Below are 5,717 nucleotides of genomic sequence, written 5' to 3'. Positions count from 1 at the left end.
GTAATATGCAAATTGACCCTAACAGCAGAATGACTGGGAATGACTGGTCACTATGACACACACTGACCACCAGGGCACAGACGCTCAATGCAGGAGCTGCCCCCTGGTGGTCAGTGCGCTCCCACAGGGGGAGCTCTGCTCAGCACAAGCCAGGCTGACGGCTGCCAGTACAGTGGTGGTGGTGGGAGCCTCTCCCACTTCCTCAGCAGCGCTAAGGATGTCCGACTGCAGCTTAGGCCTGCTCCCCACTTGCCGGGAGCCGGTCCATCCTTGCTGCTTGACACAGTCGCTGCAGAGAAGAAACATCTGCACAGCATATGTTTCAAGGGACCTGGCGTATATGGCATACTGTTCTTAATATGTTTGCTCCCCTTCTTGGCGCTATGTGTTTTAACCAAGGTCACCTCTCAGGATTAAAATCAACTGGTATAAATACAGATGTAACAAGACAACAGGAGACAGAACCTAGAGACAGAACTTGGCTGGAGATACTAAACAGAACTTGGCTGGAGATCCTAGACAGAACCTAGAGACAGAACCTATTGAGAGAACATGGCAAAAGAACCTAGAGACAGAATCTGGCTACAGAACCTGGATAGAACATGGTAAGAGAACCTGACTAGAACCTAGTGACTGAACCTGGCTGGAGAACCTGGACAGAACCTGGCTGGAGAACCTAGCGAGGGAACATGGCTACAGAACTTGGCTGGAAAACCTAGACAGAACATGGCAGGAGAACCTGGCTAGAGAACCTTGCAACAGAACCTAGAGAGAGAACATGGCAAGAGATCCTAGACTGAACCTGGCTGGAGAACCTAGACAGAACTTGTCTGGAGATCCTGGACAGAACCTGACTGGAGAACCAACTATGCAGATCAACTGAACGCTGTCTCCCTGTCACTCATTCTTTGCCGACTCCGTCCACACCTTTGGGGACCCCTGGAAATGCTGGGGTTGGATCCCAGCACCCGCTGGCAAGTGGACATCCCCCGAGGGCTCCCGGGCTGCCAGAGGGATGTCTGACTACCAGCTTAGGCCCAATCCCCCGGGGAGCGGGCCTAACGAGGGGTCCCAGACTGCGAGAGGGCACAGTCCGGGCTGAGGGAACGCCCCCCTCCCCGAGTGCAGAAATTTTTGTGCACAGGGCCTCTAGTATATATATATAAAAGGCTAAGCGACCGTTGGACCGGTAGCTATGACGCACAATGACCACCAGGGGGCAGATGCTCAATGCAGGAGCTTCCGAGCTGTGGTGACTTGGTAGTGGCAGTTCTGGGTGATGCACCCCGTAACCAGAGAGGAGGGAGCCCAGTTCCAGGGTAGGTCACCCAAGAACTTCCCTCTTGCAATCCGGGACCCCTTGGGGGATTTCAGAGAGCCGGTTTTGGCCCGATCCCCACAGGCCAGGCCGAGGGACCCCACCTGCCAGAGGGACCCCGCTCACTCCACAGATGCCCATCGAGCCGCAGTGCCAAGGCAGCCGGCTGGGGAAGGACCAAGGGAGGTTGGCTCCAGGGTATGTCCAGGTATCTCGCCCAGTCCCACCGAGCTGGCCACCTTCTAATTAATATATTTTCAATGTGCACAAATCCCTGCACCGGGACACTGGTTATAATATAATGTTGTAAGGATGATACTGAGAGAACCTAAAAAGAAGACAAAAGAGGACCTACAAAGAGAACAGAAGAGATTAATTTGTGAGAAAAAGGAAGAAAGACTTCAAGAAGGTATGATATTTGAGTGTAGCCTTAAAGGAAGAATAGACTCACATCAGGTAGAGAATGGGAAAGGAAGGGCACTCTAGGCATAGAGAATTGTTTGTAGGGGTGTAGGCAAGATAGGAGTTTGGAAAAAAAGGTGTGACAGGTCTTGAATGTCAAGCTAATCAATTCTGAATTTACCTTAGGGTCAATGTATGTGTTTTGGGGTGGGAGAGTTATATGGCATGGTTAAATCTGTATTTTATTCTATTTTTATTTTTGTTAACCCTCACCTGAGGGTATTTTCTCCATTAATTTTTAGAGAGGGTGAAAGGGAGGGGGAGACAGACAAAGAGACAGAAAGAGAGAGAAGCATCGATGTGAGAGAGACACTTCAATTGGTTGCTTCCCTCACGTGCAGGGACCGAGTCTTCAAATCTGGATTTTAGAAGGAACTTGTAATTCTAGATAATTCTAGTAGAAAGGGGGTATGGGTGAAAATCACTAAAAATCCCACCACTGACAGTTTGATGTACTTTCTTTAATCTTATACAGAATAAGATAATTTTTTCAATCATTTTATAAAGCTTTAATAATCAAAATTGTTTTTATTACACTTGGTGCATCACTCATTTTTTCCATGCTGCAGCTTACTCTTCACTATTACTTTTTAAATAAACAACTTTTAAGTTTGCTCAATTACAAATAATTCTATAATAAATACCTTCATGCATACAACCATTCATGTTTTACATTACTCTCTTAAGAAAAAAATCCTATTAGGACTATGTTAAAAAGTTAAAAATTGCCTTTTAAAAGAGTCATACAAATTTAAAATGCTAATAGTAATTCCCAAATACCATTTTTTAAAACTCCCTCATTTCATGTAAAAATGGCATTTCAGTTTTCCAATTAGTTCTTTTACTATCAGGGAGGCTAAATTTTTCTCCTGTTTATTTATTAGATGTATTTTCTCTCATACCTACCTTTTCCTGATTGTCTAGCCTGAAATAAGTCCTCCTTATATGTATGCCCACACAACTCAATACTTGCCCTCTTTTTTTGTTACTTTTACAATTAATTGCTTAACATCTGTCTTCCACAATAAAGTAAGCTCCACAAACACAGAAAACGTTGCTCTCTACTATATCCTAATCCTTAGCCAGGGACTGGTAGAAAATGGTTGAATAAATGAAATGCTCCATTTATATATATATCTCTCTCACAAAAACAGTATTTTATAGTTTAATTGTGCAGTAATTCAGTAAATGATTTTTTCCTGCTTACCCAAATTAGTAATGTTTTCCCATATGTAATAGTGCTTCAAGCAAAGTTACAATTCTGAATGTGTTATCAGTGTAAGATCCAGTCTTAACATAGATTTCACTTTATTAACAACTCTCTGAATAACTCTGTGCAGCATGGAACTGCCAATAAAAGCTGGCTGTCCCATGGTTATTCCAGAGTGCTAAATGAGATCACTTTAAGAAAACATAAATTAAGGGACAACATAGTTAGATCCAAAAGGTAAACAAATCTTTTCTTTTTCCTTTTTATTGAATGTATTGGGGTGACACTGGTTAACAAAATTATACAGGTTTCAGGTGCACAATTCCACAACACATTATCTGTGCACTGTATTGTATGTTCACCACCCCCCAAAAAATCTTTTTGGTAAGCTCTAAAAGGCCAAACTAAAACAATTTTAACTAAAAATACTGGATATTTTCTTAAAATAAACATTTCCTTAGACTGTAATTATCCCTTATAAAAATAACTCTCTGATTGGAGACATCTTTCTGCAAATCAAAAGATAGTCAGAAAACCATCTGTTACTCTCCTGACTATCCCATAAAGAAAAAAATAATAATTTAATATGCACCTTGTTATCCATGTACAATGTTAAGATTATTGCTGACCATTCTAGGGCTGATCATTTGAATTTGAGGATTGTCTAGAATAGTGTTTCTCAGATTACCTGTGGTGAAGGGGCCAGTATTGGGGCGGGGATATGTGTGTGTGTGTGTGTTTAAAAATTTACATTTCATCGTGGAACTGATATTTTTAAATACAATAACAAGTTACTAGATAAATAGATAATATGTTTGGATGTTGTGACAATATCAAATGTTAACAAAATTTCTAAATGGCTACTCAATTTTTATACTTATCTTGAACAGTCTGCAGACCATTCTTTCAGGAGCACTAGTCTAGACTATGATTTTTTTACTTTATAATAATGTCATTGCTCTTCAATACCAACAGGAAGATAGCATCAACTAATTGTTACTTTTAATAGCTCCAACAATATATAACCATAGAATCCCGGGATTAAGTCATTTTAGAGGTTTACCCAGTGTAACCTCTTAATAAAACCCATATAAGAAAATTATATAAGAGACTTCCAGTCAAGATGACGGCGTAGGTAAACATGATACTCGCCTCCTCCCACAACCACATCAAAATTACAACTAAACTACAGAACTACGCGAAATCTGGCTAAATGGAAGTCCTACAACTAGGGATTAAAGAAGAAGCCACATCGCCCTGGCCAGTGTGGCTAGGTTGGAGCATAGTCCTGTACACCATAAGGTGGTGGGTTAGATTCTCAGTCTGGCACATACCTAGGTTGTGGGTTTGAACCCTGGTTGGGGCGCATGCAGGAGGAAACTGATCAACGTTTCTCTCTCACATCAATATTTCTCTCTCTCTCATCCTCTCTCTAGAATCAATAAAAAAATAAATAAAAAGGTAAAAAAGCACCAGCACCAGTAGCAGCAGCCACATTGAGACTGATAGAAAGGGTGGACATGTGGAATGAACTGGTCCCACGTGTGGCAGATAAAAACTGGGAGAAGCCCTAAGTGGTTTGGCTCAGTGGATAGAGCGTCAGGCTGAGGACTGAAGGGTCCTGGGTTTGATTCCAGTCAAGGGCATGTACCTTGGTTGCAGGCTTGATCCCCAGTAGGGGGTGTGCAGGAGACAGCTGATCAGTGTTTCTCTCTTATCAATGTTTCTAACTCTCTATCCCTTTTCCTTCCTGTCTGTAAAAAACTCAATAAAATAATATTTTTTAAAAAATTGGGAGGAATATCTCAGCTGCAGAGGTTCCCCTTGAGGAATGAAGTGTCCCAACCCCACACAAGGCCTCCCATTCCAGGGTTCCAGTGCCAGGAAGATAAGCCCCCATATCTGGATGTAAAAACCAGAGGGGATTGTGGCTGAGGGAGACAGGGCCCATTCACTGCTTAGTCAGACTCACTCCCTCTAAGTTCTAGTCTGGGGGCAGCAGCTCAAAGGCACCAGGGGCATATGGAGGGGAACTGATTTGTCTGGCATCAGGGCAAGAACTGGAGGAACAACTTTCTCCCCAACAGAAATGCTGGTAGAGACCATTATTCCTTTTCTGAGTTTTCTCACCACAGAACAGGCAGGTGGGAGGCATATCTGAGTCTCTATCAACTTGGCTATCACTGTTCATTTTCCCTGGTGATTCTTTGAGACCCCACACTACCCAAATTGTGGACCCACCCAAGCTGTTTTCAGTGGCTTTTCCATAGGAATGGCTTATCTTGGCTCATGCTTCAGACTTTCCTAAAATCTCTCAAACAAGCAGCATCTGGCCTCAGCATGCCCCATACCACTCACTAAGTGGCCCCAGACCTGGCATTAGCGGCAGTCAGCCATGGTTCATAGCTTGGTCTCTCTCGGGCACCTCTAAGCCCAGCACAAGTAGCAAACATCTGCAGATCACTTTGTAGCTCATGCTGGGTGGTCCGGGGCAGAACACAAGCAGCAGCTGACCTTGGCCTGCATCTATGGGGAGGCCCCAGAGCCAGTGCAACCTATGGATAGCTTCAGACCAAGTCGAAAGACCACCACCCAACCACCTCCACAAGTGACACATCCAAGGGGCAGAATATCCTTGGGTGAGGATTAACAAGAACAAAAAAAGAGTAATTTACAGAGAATCAACAGGAGAGTAAATAAAGATGAGAATCAAATCAGCCATCCTAT

At 43.2% G+C, this 5,717-nt stretch overlaps 1 protein-coding gene across 1 annotated transcript in view; it reads right to left on the bottom strand.

Annotated features, from left to right (window-relative positions):
* Nucleotides 1–5,717, bottom strand: part of BUB1B (BUB1 mitotic checkpoint serine/threonine kinase B) — a 74,863-nt gene that overhangs the window by 48,749 nt on the left and 20,397 nt on the right. The gene's annotated exons all lie outside the window — the stretch shown is intronic.

Source organism: Myotis brandtii, unplaced genomic scaffold (genome assembly GCF_000412655.1).
Source record: "Myotis brandtii unplaced genomic scaffold, ASM41265v1 scaffold133, whole genome shotgun sequence".
Taxonomy (NCBI): domain Eukaryota; kingdom Metazoa; phylum Chordata; class Mammalia; order Chiroptera; family Vespertilionidae; genus Myotis; species Myotis brandtii.
Note: the sequence above shows the minus strand (reverse complement) of the source record. Positions and strands in the feature narration are given on the sequence as shown.